Source organism: Symphalangus syndactylus, chromosome 4 (genome assembly GCF_028878055.3).
Source record: "Symphalangus syndactylus isolate Jambi chromosome 4, NHGRI_mSymSyn1-v2.1_pri, whole genome shotgun sequence".
NCBI lineage: Eukaryota > Metazoa > Chordata > Mammalia > Primates > Hylobatidae > Symphalangus > Symphalangus syndactylus.
In genome coordinates this window covers 105,072,561-105,093,742 of record NC_072426.2, presented here as the reverse complement: position 1 = coordinate 105,093,742, position 21,182 = coordinate 105,072,561, and the positions used below count along the sequence as shown (strand labels likewise).

Sequence of the window (21,182 nt, the reverse complement as noted above, 5' to 3'; positions counted from 1 at the left end):
AGGTCATAGGTGGATTCAAACATTTTCTGATTGGCAATTGGTTGAAAGACTTAAACTTTGCTTGAAGAGTTGAAGGCAGCATAAAGAAATGCTAGAGTTAAGATAAATGGGGTTGTGAAAGCCAAGGTTCTTGTTACATAGATGAATCCTCTAAGTAGTAGGCTTCAGAGATAGTAGATGGTAAATGTCTCTTATCAGACCTTGAGGGACTCAGGGGGTTAAGAATTTCATTTTTGGTTTACAAGCCCCAATTTGAAGCCAGGGCTGGGACTACCTCTACTCTTGAGAATGGCTATAGATAACTAAATGGTGTTATAACAGAGAAAGAATTATTAAATTCCAATACAGTATACAACTGCTCTTTCAAGATCAAAGAACATAAATAAAGATTTAAAGGTAATCTACTGGAAAATATGCAATAATTTTGTATTTTTAAATAATGATATAATTAACAACCAATTGACAAATTTCTATGTAAATGTAGTTTTATTGCCCTGATCATTTAACACCTGATTAGTGTGTATGAGTGAGTCCTTGACACCTTGGTATATTCATTTCTAATTATCAGCCTAAAGTTTTTCTGGTGTTTAACTCCTCAGAGGACACTTTGTGAAAAATATACTCTGCTCTTAGGTTTGACAACCATAATCAGGAGTACTAACCTCCTCAATTATCCAACATAGAGAGACTGAATTATTTCCCCTTTCTAATTCTAATTGCTACCATGCTTAATGATAGCAATTGCATAATGATTACTCTTATTTCTGAATAATTCTCAATTTTTCATTTAGTTTTAAAATTAAATATGGTTTATTATGCATACAAAAATTATTACCACATTGTAAGGTGAGCATTGGTATGTTTCAGATACTTAATCATAATCCTTCCTAGAGTTATCTTTAGAAAGATAATGTTTGGAAGCCTGTGTTAAGGGGTGGAGAGAGCTTTAAGGAAAATAGGAAAAGAAAGCATAAATCATGTTAGCCTATTCCAAAAAGGATTCAAAAAATGTTTTAACTCTTTTCAAAGAAAACTACTAAAAAGATACAAATTCAATGTGCTTTAAAGATTGGAATTAAGTTGACTTTTGTATTGATACAAAAGACCTACAAAATGTCAAAGATCTTCCATATTATATGTTTTTATATATGACTACAAATGGAACATAAAACATTTAAACCTGCTAAGTACAACTAATTTATTTATTATGGTTATATGTTTTGAAGGCTTTCTCTAGTCCTTCTGAAGAACCTCTGAAGGAGATAAATTTGATCTATAGCAGGTTATTGGAGTAAATAGAAATATCATTTACAAATTTCAGCATTCAAACGTTAAAAACACATGATTTCATAACAATAAATTGCTCATATTGGCTTGTCTGTGACTCCTGGAAAACCTATTATAAGAGTGTATCATTTAAGAATAGTAATAATTCCATGCCCTTTGGAATGTATAAGTGTCATTATTTACTATTGTTTTGAACCATTTTTAATATTTCGGCTACCTATTCACCCCACTCCAAATAAAGTGAAAATTTGAAAAACAAAAGAAACCCAATGCTGTCATAAATCATAAAATTAGAACTCAGAGAAAATATGATAGAGAATAAACAGTAGTCATTTTTCTTTTATTTGTTAATATCTAATGGCAATGATACTATTTCTGAAATTATGCCTTTCGCAAAGAAATTTATTTTGATCAAAAAACCATCATTCTCAGCAAACTATCGCAAAGACAAAAAACCAAACACCGCATGTTCTCACTCATAGGTGGGAAATGAACAATGAGAACACTTGGACACAGGAAGGGGAACATCACACACTAGGGCCTGTTGTGGGGTGGGGGGAGCAGGGAGGGATAGCATTAGGAGACATACCTAATGTTAATGACGAGTTAATGGGTGCAGCATACCAACATGGCACATGTATACATATGTAACAAACCTGCACATTGTACACACACCCTTGGACTTAAAGTATAATAATAATAAAAAAGAACTACCATATGACCCAGCAATCCCACTAGTGAGTGTATATCCAAAGGAATTGAAATCAGTATATAGCAGAGGTATCTGCACACCTATGCTTATTGCAGCAATAAGCTTTGGAATCAACCTAAATGTCCATAAATGGATGATTGGATAAAGAAAATGTGGTATATATACATGATGGAATAGTGTTCATCGATAAAAAATAATGAAATCATGTCTTTTGCCACAATATGGATGGAACTGATGGCCATTATCTTAAGTAGAACAACTCAGAAATAGAAAGTCAAATATCACATGTTCTCAGTTCTAAGTGGGAGCCAAATATTGGGTACACATGAACACAGAGTGTGGACTGACAGACATTTGAGACTCAAGAAAGGTGGGATGGTGGGAGGGGGTGGGGTATGAGAAAATGATGAGTAAAACATACATTATTATCATTATTATCTTTATAGTATAACCATTTAGATGGATATGATGTCTCCCTCTCCTTCCCCCTAATTATGAGAACCTATGCACATGCTCAAATTTCTGTCATTATAAATCAGTTTGTTTTTTACAACTTTACAGAAGTGGAATCTTTCAGTATGTACTCTTTTACATGGTGCATTTCACTCAATATGATAATTTAAAGAGTTATCTTAAAAATGTGGGTACAGGCACTAACAGTACTTTTCCTTTACATTGCTGAGATGAATTTCATTGTATGAAGATGCCACAATTTGTTCATACATTCATGTGTGTGGACATTTGGTTTGTTTTCATATTTTGATTATCACAAGAAATCAGTTATAAACAATCATATACAAGTCCTTGCATGGATACATGCTTCTATTTGTCTTGTACACATACCTAGGAATGAAATAGCTAGGCTATAAGCTAGATGCATATAATTTTTAAACAATCTGCCAAAGTGATTTCTAAAGTGGTTGCCATGTTACATTGCTACAAGGAGTGTATGAGCTCAAGTTTCATAGTAGCCTTGCCAACACTTGCAACACTGTTACATATATTTTTAACTTTGAGCTATTGTAGCAGTTGTATAGTTGTATCTCACTGTGGTTTTAGTTACATTAATTAAAATGATGTGGAAAATGTTTAAAATGATGTTGAAAATGTTTCTGTGGTCATATTTATACACACAAATATATATAATCTTGTGACGTAGCTACAAATTTTTTGCATTTAGCTATAGATTTTTAAATTTTTTTATGGATTCTATTAATGAGTTTTGAAAGTTCTTTATGAATTATTAATGCAAAACCTTTGTTACTTACATTATTTGTAAATCTTTTCTCCTCCAGGCTGTAGCTTTTTTTTTTTTAGACGGAGTCTCGCTCTGTTGCTCTGTTGACAGGATGGAGTGCAGTGGTGTGATCTCGGGTCACTGCAGCCTCTGCCTCCCAGGTTCAAGCAATTCTCCTGTCTCAGCCTCGCGAGTAGCTGGGACTACGGACGCACAACACCATGCCCAGCTAATGTTTGTATTTTTAGTAGAGATGGGGTTTCACCATGTTGGCCAGGATGGTCTCGATTTCCTGACCTCAAGTGATTCACCTGCCTCAGCCTCCCAAAATGCTGGGATTACAAGCCTGAGCCACCACACCTGGCCTGTAGCTTGCTTTTTTATTCTATTACTTGTATATTTAAAAAGAAGAAGATTCTCATGTTAATGAAGTAGAACCTATCAAAATTTTTCTTTTATGTATATTTCTGGTGGTTTCATTTCATCTTAAATGAAATAAAAAATGTTTACTTAAGCAAATGTCTTTAAGATTTTTTCTTGTGTTTCCTCTTAGAAGTTGTATAAATTTTCTATTTATATTTAGTTTTATGAGCCATTTGTCCTAAATAGATGGACCTAGATCCTCCTAAGGTAGTCAGGAGTTGTCAAGTATGTATGTGAAGAAACTCCCAGAAGTTAGGCAACAAATCACCAATAAGAATTAGTGAAAACAGTACCAAGAGATTACACAGGCCAGGAGAGTGACAGCTTTCTCCAGGTAATACAGAAAACCTGATGATTCAAAGGGATTGGTGATAATAGTCAAAGGGTTTTGCCTCAGTAGTACATGATAATTACCCTTAGACAAAATGCTGCTGTCTCACCTTACAAATCTTCAAAGTAAGTCCTTAAAACATGAAATTATTTCCCAATAACTTATCTGTATTATAGAACAAAGCTAAAAGACATTAACAGAAATATAAATGTATACAGCATCCTGAAAGGCAAAAATCACAATATACAGCATTCAATTGAAATTAGCAGACATGCGAAGAAGCATTAAAATAAATATATGCTGTTCAAAATAAAACACAGACCTGATTATCAGCGTCTAGTGTTGTTGTCTCCCATAAACAATGGGCAGAGCATCATGTGCTAGGAATGGCTATTCAGGCCACATCAATGGTCCAGGCCCATTTTGTCCTGACCAACTCTTAAACATACTAATATAGTATGTTATATTTCATTTGACTCTTGGTTTTTGTCACACCATGGCCTGAGTATTTGATCAGGCCACTGGCAAGCCTTAGACTAGCATATAAAATAATGTTCCCTGTGGAAACAAGACATTTGTGCAAAAATCAGATCTGCTACTTATAAACTCATTGTTACTTATGTGGATGCTCACTACAAAGAACCCTATGCTAGGCCAGGCACAGTGGCTCATGCCTGTAATCCCACCATTTTGGGAGGCCGAGGAGGGTGGATCATGAGGTCAGGAGATCGAGACCATCCTGGCTAACACGGTGAATCCCCATCTCTACTGAAAATACAAAAAAAAAAAATTAGCCAGGCGTAGTGGCGGGCACCTGTAGTCCCAGCTACTTGGGAGGCTGAGGCAGGAGAATGGCGTGAACCTGGGAGGCAGAGCTTGCAGTGAGCAGAGATCATGCCACTGTACCCCAGCCTGGGCGACAACTTTGTCTCAAAAAAAAAAAAAAAAAAAAAACCCTATACTAGGCCAGGCGCAGTGGCTCACGCCTGTAATCCCACCACTTTGGGAGGCTGAGAGGCTGAGGCAGGTGAATCACGAGGTGAAGAGTTTAAGACCAGCCTGGCCAAGATAGTGAAATCCCATCTCTACTAAAAATACAGAAATAAACCAGGCACGGTGGCAGACGCCTGTACTTCCAACTACTCGGGAGGCTGAGGCAGGAGAATCGCTTGAACTCAGGAGGCAGAAGTTGCAGTGAGCAGAGATCGTACCACTGCACTCTAGCCTGGGAGACAGAGCAAGACTGTCAAAAAAAAAAAAAAAAAAAAAAAAACCTATGCTGATAAACGGGAGCAAACCCAACCTCATCAGCTGAACATGAGACTGAATTATTCTCCCAAAACAAGCACATGTAGAATTGATAGCCTTCTAGATCTGTAAGAGAATGGCCCATGGAAATTCAGACACCATCCTACCTTGAACCTATAGACACAAACTGCTACTCTATCAGAAGACAATCTGTGTAGTCTATTTGCACTACTATGAAAGAATGCCAGAGACTGGGCAATTTATAAAGAAAAATTGTGGGATGTTTTGTTTTCTGTTTCTCAGAAACCAAAAGGTTTTAATGGCTCGCGGTTCTGCAGGGCATTCAGGAAGCGTGGTGCCAACATCTGCTTCTGGTGAGGGCCACAGAAAGCTTACAATCATGGCAGAAGGTGAAGGGGAAGCAGGTGTGTCACATGGTGTGAGAGACAGCAAGAGGGGTGTAGAGGCCAGGCTCTTTTTACAAAATCAGATCTCATGTGAACTCATTATGGTGGGGAGTGTACCAGGCCATTCAGGAGGAATCCTCTTTCATTACCCAACACCTGCTACCAGGCCTCACCTCCAACATTGGGAATCATATTTTAACATGTAGTTTGGAGGGGACAAGTATCCAAACCACATCAACACCACCAAAACAAAACTGCCCTACCTGCCACATCCTGGTCAAAGGGATATATCTCTTGAGCCAGTGAGGAAGGGACTTCTTGGCAAATAGATCACACCAGGCTTCCCATCCCATCTACAGAGTTCCACTGAATCAACACTTTTTTTGGATTCTGATGTTTTCCATTAACTGAAGGCACACTACCCAGTCCTGGCAAGTCCACATTTGTTTTCTGTTTATGTTCCCTCGGCACAATGCATCTGTTAATAGCCCCATATTTGCAGCCAAAGCTGCATATCACTGAGCTCATGGATCCTGTGATAGAATCTCCATGTTCCATAACAATCCCAACTTGCAGGGGTGGTTAACCTTTCAATTCATAATTAAATGATAGGCTTAAGTGATGACTGGGAGGAAACAAGAAAACCAGCCTAGACTGTACATCATGGGGAAGCAGTGTAGGGTCTCATTGCAGCAATTCCCTAAAAAAGGCACTTCTCATTTGCTACTTATATTTGACCATGCTGCCACCCCCTTTTCATGTTATACCTTTCTTTTATAATTATTGATATGTAATTCTCCATGCATGACCCTATCACGGCCTTTCATTCTCTTCTACCTTTTTATGAAGGCTCAAATTGATAGCAGACCAGAATGGCTTTAAACAGGAATGACTGAAAGAGGTTATGCAAACCCATTTTAAATCTTTCAGAATTTTGTCCCAATCAATTCTTAAACATATTGTGTCTTTCTGGATATATTGTATAAAAACTATTTACGTCACACTGCGTTTATTTTACATCTTGCTTGTAACTCTTTTGAATGAAAAGTCTGGTGAGAATAGCAGAAAATTAAGAAAGTAAGAAATTTTGATTATTGAATGAAGCAACAAAGTGGCAGTGGGCAAACAAACAAACAAAGCCCCAGCTGACACCTGGGGAGATGTGTGTGGTGGGGTGAGAGGTAGGGTCAGGCCAGGACACTAACGATCTTTATTTTCCAGATCAGCTTCTGACAGTTTTCTGTTCATTCTGGGGAAAGACACACACACACACACACACACACACACACACCACCACCACCACCTCCCTGCACTACCTTTCCAAACTGCTGTGAACACATCAAGTTCAAAGAGACTGCTGAGACTAGGATCACATCTGATAATGCTGATTATGAGACAGCATGGGGTGACCTCAGCTCTTGGATTTTCCACGGAGAACACCTCCAGATGTCATTCACACTCCTGAGGCTGATAAACTAATGTCATGAACAAATAAAACTGTTCACAACTGACTGTCTCAGTTAGTCCTTTTGAAAGCAAGGACTAAATTAAATTCTTCTCAGTGGACAAAAAACCCCATGGTGCAAGAACATCATGGGGGTGCTATTAACCTGACTAACTAAATAATGTATATCCTGATCAGGATGCCCTAACAATGTAAACTATTTATTTACAGTGGCACCATGTGTGCCTGCTGGGATTCTACTTTATGTTTATACCCTGATCATCATGACACAGCGTAAATCGTAGAAAGCATTTAGGGCAGCTTTAACTTACTGGCCAGAGCTGTGCTATGACTGATTAATGTCTCAGGCCAGATTTTAAAAATAATCACATAAAAACATAAGAAGATTGGTGTATTAGTCCATTTTCATGCTGCTGATAAAGACATACCTGAGACTGGGCAATTTACAAAAAAAGAAGTTTAATTGGACTTACAGTTCCACATGGCTGGGGAAGCCTCACAATCATGGTGGAAGGTAAGGAGGACAAGCCCCGTTTTACATGGATGGCAGCAGGCAAAAAGAGAATAGGATGATGCAAAAGCAGAAACTCCTGATAAAACCATCAGACCTTGTGAGATTCACTACGATGACAACAGAATGGGGGAACTGCCTCCATGATTCAATTATCTCCCACCAGGTCCCTCCCATAACACATGAGAGTTATAGGAATATAATTCAAGATGAGATTTGGGTGGGGACACAGAGCCAAAGCATATCAATTGGTCTCTTGGATCTCTAGAATAGATTCTATTGGGCTTTGGAACATCTTTTTCTGACTTAATAATGACTGGAACTTATGGCTATATTCACTCTTCCATGGCATGTCTGATTACCCTACTTAAAGTTTAGTCATCATTCTGGTCATTAACTGTTGTCTGAGACAAATTAACTAGTGTAATTAAAGTCCCTTAAATTGAACTGTTTTGATTCCTATGAGGTAGCCTATGCTTCAGGCTCAGGCCCTGAAGAATCAAGTGGTGGAGTTGAAGAGTCTGGTTCTGGGGCAGAATCCTATGTGTGATTCTTTAGGCCTGACCTTTGTAATTAGGCAATTTCAAAGACTTTACTGGTAGGCCTCATAGGGAAAGTTGCCCTCCTCATCAGACTTGGCACACAGCCAGTGCATTTTACTTTTCTGGAGAGAGATACAGTCAAGCACTAAGGCATCCACCAGTACAGCCATGCTCATATGGATTTCTGCATTCTTAACCTAAGAGATTCCTGTTGGAGGTCTCCTTGTTGTGAATCTTTGGCTGAAGCCTTTTCAAGAACCTCAAAGGAGGTCTTGTTGAGGGATGATTGTAGACTTGACTAAGATACTTTTTTCCTCCACTCTTAGTCAGTACTTTTCCACTACTAGCCCTTCTTCCTCTCCCTCACCTGTCCTATTCCTGGATTCATAATACAGAAGGAGCCTTGTATGTAGGGCTTTTCAGCAGGGTGATGATTCTATTCCCCCCTCCTGGGCTTCATGTCATCTGTCAGAACCTTGTCCAGTGTCATTCTATTGGGAAAAATGGAGCATTAGGGAAACAATCAACAGCATGGTACTGTTTAAAATATATATATATATATATATATATATATATATATATATACAGGCACATAGACCAATGGAACATAATAGAGAGCCCAGAAATAAGGCCACACATCTACTACCATCTGATCTTTGACAAAGCTGACAAAAACAACAATGGGGAAAAGACTCCTCATTCAATAAATGGTGCGGGGATAATTGGCTAGCCATAGGCAGAAAATTGAAGCTAGACTCCTTCCCTAACCATAAATAAAAATTAACTCGAGATGGATTAAAGACTTAAATATAAATCACAAAACTATAAAAACCCCAGAAGACAGCATAGGCAATCCTATCCAGGACCTAGGAACAGGCAAAGATTTGGCAAAGGTAAAAAAAGCAATCAACAAAAGCAAATTTTACAAATGGGATCTAATTAAACTTGAGAGTTTCTGCACAGGAAAAGAAACTATCAACAGAGTAAGCAGAAAACCTACAGGATGGGAGAAAATTTTTGCAAACTATGCATCTGACGAAGGTCTAATACCCAGCATCTATAAGGAACATAAACAATTTACAAGAGAAAAACAACCCCATTAAAAAGTGGGCAAAATACATGAACAGACACTTCCTAAAAGAAGACATTTATTTGACCAACAAACATGAAAGAAAGCTCAACATCACTGATCATTAGAGAAATGCAAATCAAAACCACAATGAGATATCATCTCACACCGGTCAGCATGGCAATTATTAAAAAGCCAAGAAACAACAGATGCTGGCATGGTTGCAGAGAAAAGGGAACCCTTACATACTTTTGGTGAGAGTGTAAATTAGTTCAACCATTGTGGAAAGCAGTATGGCAAATCCTCAAAGAGATAAAAGCAGAACTACCATTTAACTCAGCAATCCCATTACTGGGTATATAACGAGAAGAATATAAAACATTTTACCATAAAGACACATGCACACGAATGTTAATTCCAGCAATATTCACAATAGGAAAGACATGGAATGAACTTAACTGCCTACACTGGATAAAGAAAATGTGGTACACACACACCATGGAATATTATGCAGCCATAAAAAAAGAATAAGATCTTGTTTTTGCAGAAACATGGATGAAGCTGGAGACTATTATCCTTAGCAAACTCACACAGAAACAGAAATCCAAATATTGAATGTTCTCATTTATAAATGAGACCTAAATAATAGGAACTTATGAATACAAAGAAAGATTCAACAGACACTGGGGTCCACTTGACACTAGAGGGCGACAGGAGGGACAGGAGCTGAAAAGATAGCTATTGGGTACTGAGCTTAATACCTGTGTGATGTAATAATAAGCACAATAAACTCCCATGACACATGTTTATATATGCAACACACCTTCACGTGTACCCCCAAATGTAAAATAAAAATTAAAAAGAAAAAAAGAAACAATCCTTTTTTTCTCTTTGTCTTTTTCTTTCCTGTACTACTGTAGTAAGTGAATAAAGTTTTGTTACTTTCCATTTGGCTCATTGCCCTAATTGACCATTTAACACCTTATGCCCTGACAAATGGCTGATTATAAAATTCATATGGAATGGAAAGAACATTCATTAGCCAAAGTAACTTTGAGAAAGAAGAAAGCTTTAGACAGACTTGTTATAAAGCTGCAGTGACTGAGAGCTTGTGGTCGTGGCCATAAGATAGATCAAGTCGGATGAATACAGAGTCCAGAAATAGATCCACATTTGTGTTCACATATCATTTTTTGCAAATGTACAAAGGCAACTCAGTAATGTGTGGATAGTCTTTTTAACAAATGATACTGGGACGATTGTATCTTCTTTTGAAGAAGAAAAGAAGGACAAAGTAAAAGTAGAAGATGAGGATAACAAAAAGATGAAGGAAGATGAGAAGGAGGAGAAAGAGGAGAAAAGAGGGGGAGAACTATTTTTCAGTTTTTCTCTCTGTGCACCTCTCTTCTCTTTGATACTTGCCCTGCATATTCTACCCACTTGGCTTTCTCTGAGTTCTCAGGGTTATCATGTGAACTCAGGGCAGTTAATAAGCTCCACTTTGTTTTCCCTTCCATGTGCTATAGCTTTGAAGTGACCTGGGATTAAGGTAGAGTGTGATTTGTTCCCAGTGTTTCAAGGATTGCTGTTTTCCATTGATCGATGCCTAATATGCTGAAATATATTACTTCATATATATGTATATTTCTATATCCTCATATTTTATTAATTTCAGGTATAAGGATAAGTAGGATGTTGTTACTCCAAAATAAAAGTCCTACAAGATCAGTTCAGTAATCTTTTTAATGTATGCTTCATATCACAGAGCATAATAGAGCTCTCTGCTGTCATGTGCCTTTTTGTATTGGGCAGTTTCATCAATGAGATACAAATTGTATCAGCAAATGGAATAAGAAGCATCTAATATGAAGAATTATTAACTAGCTATACCTAATTAACTACTAAAACTGCATAGACAAAGCTAAAGAATACAGACATAGCAAGTGTAAGGAATAATCTATAACCTCTAGGATCAAGGACAAATGCTAAAGAGACAAACTTAAAAAAATGAGATTCAAACTTTATTAAACAAGGTATGGTGTGGCCTACTAGATATCAAAGATGTTTATTGAGATGTCATAGATTGAAACAGAGAAGTAGAAAACTTCCCACTCAGGTACAAGCAAAACTCTAGGAAACCACTGAGTAAGTTGACAATGAGCCTCCCTAGAAAGGCACCTGCTGGGGGATGGAAAATCGCTCAGAGAATCTGCCTGCTGTGCGCTGATGAAACACACTGGGAATCCTCTTCCAAGGCCACTGCTAAAACTTTCTTCAATTTGGGTGCCCTTGAGTCTCCTACACAAAACTTCCATGGAATCTGGAGCCTGGCTTGAATACTCTGCTGCTGCCAACTTTGACATGGGAGCATAAAATAAATGATCACAACCACAAAGAGAAGTTCCTTCCTCCTTCAGTGTTCTTCTGATGCCCTCCATTTCCAAGACCTAATGTTGCACCAGTTGGCAAAGAAGAAATATTTACAAGGTCCTTCTCTTGTATTAAAGTCAGGACATAGAAGGGTTGATCTGGATCTGGGAAACAACAAATTGATGTTGCAACAGTTTCTTACATCCCACAGTATAAAATCGTTTTCCTTTTTTAATACTCTTCTTGGTACTGGTGTGATTGTTTCCAAATGTCCATCTCTTTCAACATAGTCTTAGAAGAATGAAAGGCAAAGTCTTTTTGTATGTGTTTAAGATTTGTATAGTAATCTCGTAAATCAGATAGTACTAGGCACAAAGAATCCAGTAAATATATAAATATACATATACACACATATAAATATATATGTATATTTTTATATTTAATAAAGGAAGAATAGTATTCCAGATAAAACAATGGACATACTGACAGAAACACATGCAAGATAATGAAGGAAAACATGGCTCTTGTTTAAAACTACAAGTAGTTACATTGTTATTTGGGGAGAGGAAGTGACAGGAATTGGATTGGTATTGGTTGGAAAGAAAAGCTAAATCTAATGTTGTTTACAGGTAAAAGGATATGTAAGATCTACCCATTCCTTCAAATATCTTACGACCTCATTGGTGTAACAATAGATATTCACAGACAGGGATTTAATAGCAAACAAAAATGATATGAGCTGAACGACTCCATCAGCAAAAGTAATTAATGTGCTGACTAAAACGTATTTTAAAACACAAATGCAAGCTTCCTTGAAAATGATGAATATGCTGAGCTTTAAAATAAAATGAGAAACTCAGGGGTTATGAATAATGCCTTCAATGAACTTTATCCTGAGGGTCACTGTAAAATGCTGGACACTTGGAGTTTTCCTATCAAGGAACTCATGAAATATAGAGAAAGTAATAAGGCCAGGACGGCTTTGCATTAAGGAATCCAAAACAATATAGCAGCACACAGATGGCTCCACAAAGAGCTGGACTGCATCATAACTTGGAACAAGAAATAAACATCACTCTGCGAGGAAACTGAGTAGAAAAAAAGAGTTGTCTCTAACAACTGGTTATCATAATCTGCCCCAAATGCAAACTTTCAATCCAATTTCTTGGTGTCTGAGCATTATCAAAAATCTTAAGTGAGAAACACAGTTAAAAATTTATCCAATTTGATAGCAACCACAAAAACTTGTAGACATTAAGCAAAACCTATATGGAAAAACTCAGGTTAAATGATATAAGCAGATAGAAAACAGAAATTGTGAAACACATAGGGAAATAAGTCACCATAATTGAGGAGCAGCAGAAACAAGAAATGGCAAAAGCATAACATAGATATTTCAGGTATCAGACTTGTAAAATGAATATTAAAAAAAAAACTTCCAAAATAGAAAAGTATGATTTATAAATTACAAAAACAAATGACGAAGATCTGATTAAGGAATTAAGAATATTTTAATAAAAAATAAGCAAACTAGAAATTAGAACTGAAAAATTCATGCATAATGTTGTATGGAAAAAAAACCTAGATGAAATATTTAAAACATGACATAGGAGACACAGGTAAAAGAAGATGAGGCGCGCGCACACACACACACACACAAACACACACACATATATATAATAAAATTATTAGAAATTATTAGAAAATGAAAGGCATTGTTTGAGGAGACAACTGATGATAATTCTCTGATAATTCTCTACAACTGTTGGAAAACAATAATTATCAGGTTCAGGAAAAGAAATAAGTTAAGGAGTTTAAATATAGTCTTAAATAGTAAACATGTAGAAAATTTAAAAAGTACGAAAATACCTACAAAAAAAGTAATGTGAATGAAAGACATCTTTTACACAAAATGTAAAAGTCTACTACACAGATACATACACAAGACCCATTTAAAAGAGAACATTTTCTGAAGTAGTTTCTGGGTGCTGAGGGAAAAGACTTCAAATAGACAAGTTGTGCTTTAAGGAAGAGTAATGACATTGGTAAATCCAAATAAACAATAACTGCCTAACATAATAATATATCTAATAGGACAAAGTTTGAACTAAAGTACTAGACTAGGAAAACTTGTATGTTTAGTAGGTTATCTAAATTATTCTGATATCTGGCCAAGAGGAGTGTAAGACGTTGGTTAATTAATATTGAAATTGTTAATGTTTCAAGTAAGAGAAGGAAGGAATTAAAATCGGAAAAATATTTTAAAAGATAAGGGGAATGCAAATGTAAAGATGTTTAAAATATACAAGTTGTAAAATAAGATATTGGAAATAAATTAAAAACAGGGGAAATTAGTAAAAATGAAAAAGTACCAACTACCCAAACTAAAAGAAAATCTTGTGACATTACATTTTATTAATAAATGAATCCATCTAAATTGAATCCATCTATTTATTAATCCAATGGATTTATTAATAATCCAATGGATATATTAATCCAATCCATTTATTTACTAATAAATGAATCCATCTAAATTTACTTTTACACTTAAAATGTGAAACCTCAGCAAAATTGAAAGTCTTATGGAACAATATGAAAACAATATAAAATATGTAGCAGACAAATAATAACCATAATAATTCTGGAGTAGTCACGTCAATATGCATTATTTTAAAGCAAAATTTATGCTTCAATTAAATAGGTTTACTACATAGTATGCACTTATAACTATCCAGATTCTATGTTTGGATGCAACAAATACAAGGTCTGAAAAATGTATACATTCAAAACCCACAGTTTTGGATAGAGAACTGAACTAATATTGGGAGATCTTAATATTCTTCAATAATGGAAAGATAAAAAATACATAGCCATTGGCTATTACAAAAACATGACATTCATGAAGGTAGCTCATGTTAGTCACTAAATATCTACAGTTCCCTTTCCTGCTTCTTTGAAGTTAAACACGTTGGTGTTATTTACTGCAAGTCCATGAAAAGAGCAGAGTCCCTGCTGAAGAAAAGCCTTCATGGCCCAGTGCATGACTCACTACTTTCTGTTTTTCCCATCTCATTGTTTCCCATAGTGAAATCTTCCAAAGTTGGATCCCTGAGTGAGGATGACACGAACTGGAGGCTACTATTCCCTAAATTACTTCATGTCCTTGCTGTAGACATCAGGTTGGGGATGTTTGTTTGCAAAATCTAACTTGCCCAAGTAATCCTCAAAGTATGATCCGTACTGAGTGGACCACACTCAATGCTTTCTCCAAACCTTTATAAATCTGCAACAAGTTCTGGAACTTGGGCTAGAATGTAAACAAACTCTCTCTCTCACTAAGCACACTTTTATCTGTCATAATTTTTTTCTCTTGGTTAATTTTAAGACATTCTCCATGAAAGAGGCAGTGGTTTAATTTACAGTCTGGCACAAGCTTTTTTTACCTACCGGAATTGGTGGGTTCTTGGTCTCGCTGACTTCAAGAATGAAGCGGTGGACCCTCGCGGTGAGTGTTATAGTTCTTAAAGATGGTGTGTCCGGAGTTTGTTCCTTCAGATGTTCAGATGTGTCCGGAGTTTCTTCCTTCTGTTGGGTTTGTGGTCTCGCTGACTTCAGGAGTGAAGCCGCAGACCTCCGCGGTAAGTGTTACAGCTCTTAAAGGCAGTGCGTCTGGAGTTGTTCATTCCTTCCGGTGGGTTTGTGGTCTCCCTGGCCTCAGGGATGAAGCTGCAGACCTTTGTGGTGAGTGTTACAGTTCATAAAAGTTCATAAAAGTGGCGCGTCCGGAGTTGTTCATTCCTCCCGTCCGGAGTTGTTTGTCCCTCCTGGTGGGTTTGTGGTCTTGCTGGCTTCAGGAGTGAAACTGCAGACCCTCGCTGTGAGCGTTACAGCTCATAACAGCAGGGCAGACCCAAAGAGTGAGCAGCAGCAAGATTTATTGCCAAGAGTGAAAGAACAAAGCTTCCATGGCATTGAAAGGGACCCAAGTGGGTTGCCACTGCTGGCTTCCGTGGCCTGCTTTTACTCCCTTATCTGGCCCCATCCACATCCTACTGATTGTCCATGTTACAGAGAGCTGACTGGTCCATTTTACAGAGAGCTGATTGGTCCATTTTGACAGAGTGCTGATTGGTGTGTTAACAAACCTCTAACTAGACACAGAGTGCTGATTGGTGCCTTTACAATCCTTTAGCTAGACATTAAAGTTCTCCAAGTCCCTTCCAAGTCCCCACCCGACCCAGCCAGCTTCACTTCTCCATGGCACTCACTGCTGGACTTTGCGGCACCTAGCCCGGGGTACTCCAGCAGCCCAGCGGGAGATCCTCCCCTGAGCAGGCACTTGCTGGCCTCACCGAGTAGGGGGCCCACTGAGCCTGCGCCCACCAGGAACCCGCGCTGGCGGGAGCGCCACCCGCGCAGCCTGGTTCCCGCCCGCGCCGTCTCGGTTCCCGCCGGCGCCGCCTCGGCTCCCGCCCGCGCCTCCCCCTCCACACCTCCCCGCCGGCAGAGAGAGCTGGTGGCTCCGGCCTCTGCCAGCCCCAGAAAGGGGCCCCCACAGCGCAGCGGCGGGCTGAAGGGCTGCTGCAGCGCGGCCAGAGCGGACGCCGAGGCTGAGGAGAGCGGAGAGCGAGCAAGGGCTGCTAGCACGTTGTCACCTCTCAAAAGTTATCTAGATGACCTGAATGATAAAAAGCGAGTAAGTTTGATTTAACAAAAATATATGGGACATTGCACCATGACATTGACAAATAGATGGCATTTTCAAAAACATTTTGATGACTTATGAAAAGTGAACATGATCTAGCCTCAAAAAATAAAAGGAACAGTGCTATAGATGCCATTTTTATCACAGTACAATTAAATTAGAATCAATTACATATAGCCTGAAAAGTATATGAACATAAACATACGTCGACAACACATTTTAAGCAACTGATTACTTTAAAAATCTTACTGTATAGAATAGAAATATCTTGGCCTGTTAAGGATACACACATGTATGTATGTGTTTATATACATGTGTATATATGTGTATGTGTGTACGTGTATGTATATATGTGTGTGCGTATATATGTGTGTTCATCTATATAAGTATAAAATACATAGCTCAGCCAAAACAGTACTAAAGGAGCATTTAAAGGAGCACTTATATTTGAAATGATATAGAAGAAAATTAGAGTGGTTCACACTAAATGAGCCAAATATTTAACAAGAAATTAGAAAGGACAGTATAATAAACCAAAAATAATACAATAACGAAAATAATAAAAATAAGAACTGAAAATCATGCCAGAATAATTTTATATGAGAAGAGCAAGCAAGTTAAAACAGTGGTTCCTAAAAGATGAATTAAGTATACAAATCTTTGTCAATATTGAGAAAAAGATATATTTGTGTGTATATATTTATATATATTATTTAATATATTTTATTAATATAGCTATGTAGACATATTTTATTAGTTTTTTATTTAAAAATATAATTTCAAATATAAATGCTCCTTTTAAGTACTGTTTTGTGCTCCTTTTAAGTACTGTTTTACTATCATTATTTTACGCAATAATTACCTTGACAATATATTGAAGTATTATATATTGCTCTTGTACTGCAATTTAAAACAAACATATTTAAATTACAATTTTAAACACAGTGTCTAGATAACACCTATAATCATGCGTATAGTCAATGGAATGCATACTACTTTCTATCATGGCTGTGCTGCACTTTACTATTACTTTATGTTCCCTTGGCTGTGACCCAGATCTCATCTCTTTTCCACACACTCACCATTAAATACCACTGTGTGCCCCAAGATACAACACTGTGCTCAGCATATTCACTTACTGCAGCAAAATCCCTTTGAAATATACACATTTTATGCCCTGGCCTCAAAAGGTGTTCTTTTATGATACCTCTTAATTTTCTTATACCCTACCATTCATAGGGTTAGGTGATCGGATTTGTATCTTTTAAATTTTTTCTACTTTTCTTTCAATTAAGCGCAGCTTTCATGGAGAAAACAAACAAAACCTCCACCACATTGATATTTATATTTTCACTTACACAATTACCTTTCTCTTTCTAGTATGTACTCATACATTAAAGGTTTTTTTGTCTGACGTACTTTATTTGTTGACTGACCATTTGCTGACAGCATCCTTGAGAAGTTTAACATCAAGGTTTAAAAAAAAATGCTTTTTCTCTCAAATGGGCTCAGCCACTTACTGCCAAACTTACACTATAAATTTTGTCAAAGGAAGATACTGACAAACTTTCTCTTTTTTTTAGACGGAGTCTCACTGTATCGCCCAGGCTGGAGTGCAGTAGCCTGATCTCCGCTCACTGCAAGCTCCGCCTCCCGGATTCATGCCATTCTCCTGCCTCAGCCTCCCGAGTAGCTGGGACTACAGGTGCCTGCCACCACGCCTGGCTAATTTTTATATATTTATTAGAGACGAGCTTTCACCATGTTGAGCAGGCTGGTCTTGAACTTCTGACCTCAGGTGATCCACCTGCCTCTGCCTCCCAAAGTGCTGAGATTACAGGCATGAGCCACCATGCCCGGCCTGATACTGATGAACTTTCTATTGGAAACTGATGTAAGTACGGTCATTCACAATCATTAGATGTCTTTTTGTAGTAATTCTTCAGTTGTAGGACATATGCAAGCATTTGATATCAGTCTCCCTACTGTCAGATGATATGTTATAATGAAAACAAGTCTCAGAATAAATTCTACTGTGCTGGGAAATGTTATTGCCATTTAGGCAAAAAAAGTTATAAAACGATTCTAGAGGCTCAGTGAATTCCAAGTGTTGTGTCTTCCCCAAATCTTGAAGGTTCCTGTGAGTCACAAGTAACGATACTCTAGCAGCAAAATTTGATGAACCTTCTAATCAGTGTCAGCGCATAACCCATAGGAATTACAGGCATGAGGACCTATTTACGTCGGATCCTTTGTTTTCTCTACTTTGCATAATCATGGAAGTGACTTCCCAATATTTTTACTGATTCACATCTTAATTATTACTCATCCTAGAAGTGAAAAATATTTACAAATGTCCATTATACTATTTAATAATTCCTTGGTATAGATGGCAGTAAGTATAGCTAAAGAATTTTGATAATCATAGCTTGAGGGTAAATTTTTAATTTTGGTTTTGAATTATTAAATAACCACACAGAAAGAGTGTATATCAGATTACGTGAAGCCAAATATTAACTAAAAGAGAAACATGAGACCCAAGGACTAAGGCTTCAATGGATAGACTGATTATAACGCTGGCTACTAATGTTAGTGGAAATATAACTGTGCTGGCATTTTTTTTTTTTTTTTTTTTGATGACTGTTCTTGTTTATCAGGGCCAAGATTTTGAGTGGGCTGTGCTAATCCTATTATTTTCTCATAAGTAAAGTTGTCATATAATTCACAAAATTAAACTGGGCATTTTTGAAAGGGAAAGGGGATAATAACTGGATAGTTTCTGGGGACAGCATGTTTAGTACTACCTCAAACAACCTGGAACACGTAGTCATCCTACTAATTTTACAGAATATGGAGTTTTGCAGAACATATTCTGAGTTACGGAAGATTTTGTACAAGCTATCACCAACATACCAACAATCTGTGCTACTGTGGCAGTCTGCTCATTGACCATAAAAATCTCTGTTTCTTTTCGCTGGGAAGACAACTGAGCCAAATTTGTTAGAATTCTTTACATTTAGCTGTGATAATATGACTGAATTCAGGTCAATGGAAGGAGAACAAAAATAATGCATGCTTCTTCTAGCCTGTCCTTTTCCTCCTCTGGTTGATTCTGGCAACAGAATAACCACCTAGTGGTCTGGACTAGCCTTACAATTGAAGATGGCAGAGTGGTCCTCAGCATGGGTCCCTGAATGACTGTGGAAAATATGCTCTCATCCCCTCACCAATTACCCTGGACTGTTAAATGATCTACTCTTCTATTATGTTGAACCACTGTGTACTTGAGTCTATGAGTTGTGGTAGCCCAGCATTGCCTAATTTATTGGAATACCTTTTGGATCTTTACAATCTGCCTGTATTTACGGTTTTATTTCCCAAGGTCTGGGGACATGTGGTTTTAGTTTTTAGTTTTATTGTGTCTCTTTATATATTTTTATTATTACCACTATTATTATATGCTTTGTATATGAAAAAACACTGCTGATTTTACTGAGATTACTTGTATTGCCAGTTGTTAATAAGCATTATATGTGGGCTATTAAGTCACCCCATTATAGTTAGCATGCTATAATGAAAGCAAGTAATTTGAATTCTGTATAACACTTACCTCACGATGTGTCAAAGGTAAGAGTTGCTAAATTCCACAAACCTGGATACTTTTATCCCTAAGAGTTCAAACATTGGAACAGTGAGTAAGTAGTATTCATGAAGTTGTGGATATTTTTGGTAGGCTAGTAAGAGAAAGTTTCTTTGATGAACTGATATTTGAGCAGATATTTGAATGATATGAAATAACAAGCTATGAAAAGCTGGCACAGAGAATTTTACAAGACTTTGTTAATACCACTAAACTCAATGACTTGCAGGAAGCCAAGAACACTCAGGGAACAGATCCAATCCTCAAGATTGGAAGTTGTGGGAGTAGCAAAATGCTATCAGCTACATTGTTTGAGAGGAAAAAAAACAGCATTTTATTGGTATTTCATTTAAACACTATTATATACAAGTGTTTCTATTCTTCTTATCTGCAGTAATACATCTTTATAAGTATAATTGAAAAAAGTGCCACTATCCATATATTCCCTGCCTAGTTAATGACTCTAATACTAATTGAAAAGCTTCTGCAGTGTCATAATTCCATCAATAAATCTATGTATTTATAGCGATACTATCAGCAAAGTATCTCATTGTTTTGACCTGGTGCCATTTTAGCAACAGGCAATAAATGAGGAGAGGAATAATAATTTCAAGAGCAAACCTTCCTGTTTCTCATGCATACATATTTTTCAGACCTAAGAAAACATTAGCTCTTTAAACCTTTTCCTTTAACTTTTGGAAAACTAGATATTTATTGTTCTTAATTTATATGATATTTCTTACCGTGTTGTAAGATCATCTGTAAATAGTCCATGTCACCATTTTATTTTCCTTTGGGTCATGGGCCTTCTGTTATACAATATGATTTTAATTACATTTGGAAGATTTAAAAAAAAAATCCTTAATAGCAAACTTAGCAATTGCTAGTCTGAAGCACTTTCTCCTATTCACCCCATCCAGCTATACTAATATGATTTTCATAGTTTGTAACCAGTTTTCAACATTTAACTGCAAATACAAGTAGGGCAGAGAGTTCATGTGTGAAAACTTGGTAGTTTTATTCTGACATTTAAACTGTTTTTACTTTTAGATAGAACACATAGCTTTCTCGTATAGTGAGGAAAGTATTGCGCAGAATTTATAGAATTCACATTTGAAGCTCAATCTCCTATTATTACCAAATACAGGGTAGAATTAATAACCATATCTAGTTTGCAAATATGTATCTTGGTGTCCGTGAGTGTGCTATACAATGCTGATAAAATAGTTATCAAA

The 21,182-nt window shown here is 37.0% G+C and overlaps 1 long non-coding RNA gene across 1 annotated transcript in view; it reads right to left on the bottom strand.

The window, feature by feature from the left end:
* Positions 1-15,639, bottom strand: part of LOC129480311 (uncharacterized) — a 196,335-nt gene extending 180,696 nt beyond the window's left edge. The window contains exon 1 of the long non-coding RNA XR_008656985.1: positions 15,050-15,639. This is a non-coding gene — a long non-coding RNA (uncharacterized lncRNA). The remainder of the gene's footprint in view (positions 1-15,049) is intronic.
* Positions 15,640-21,182: the final 5,543 nt, after the last annotated feature.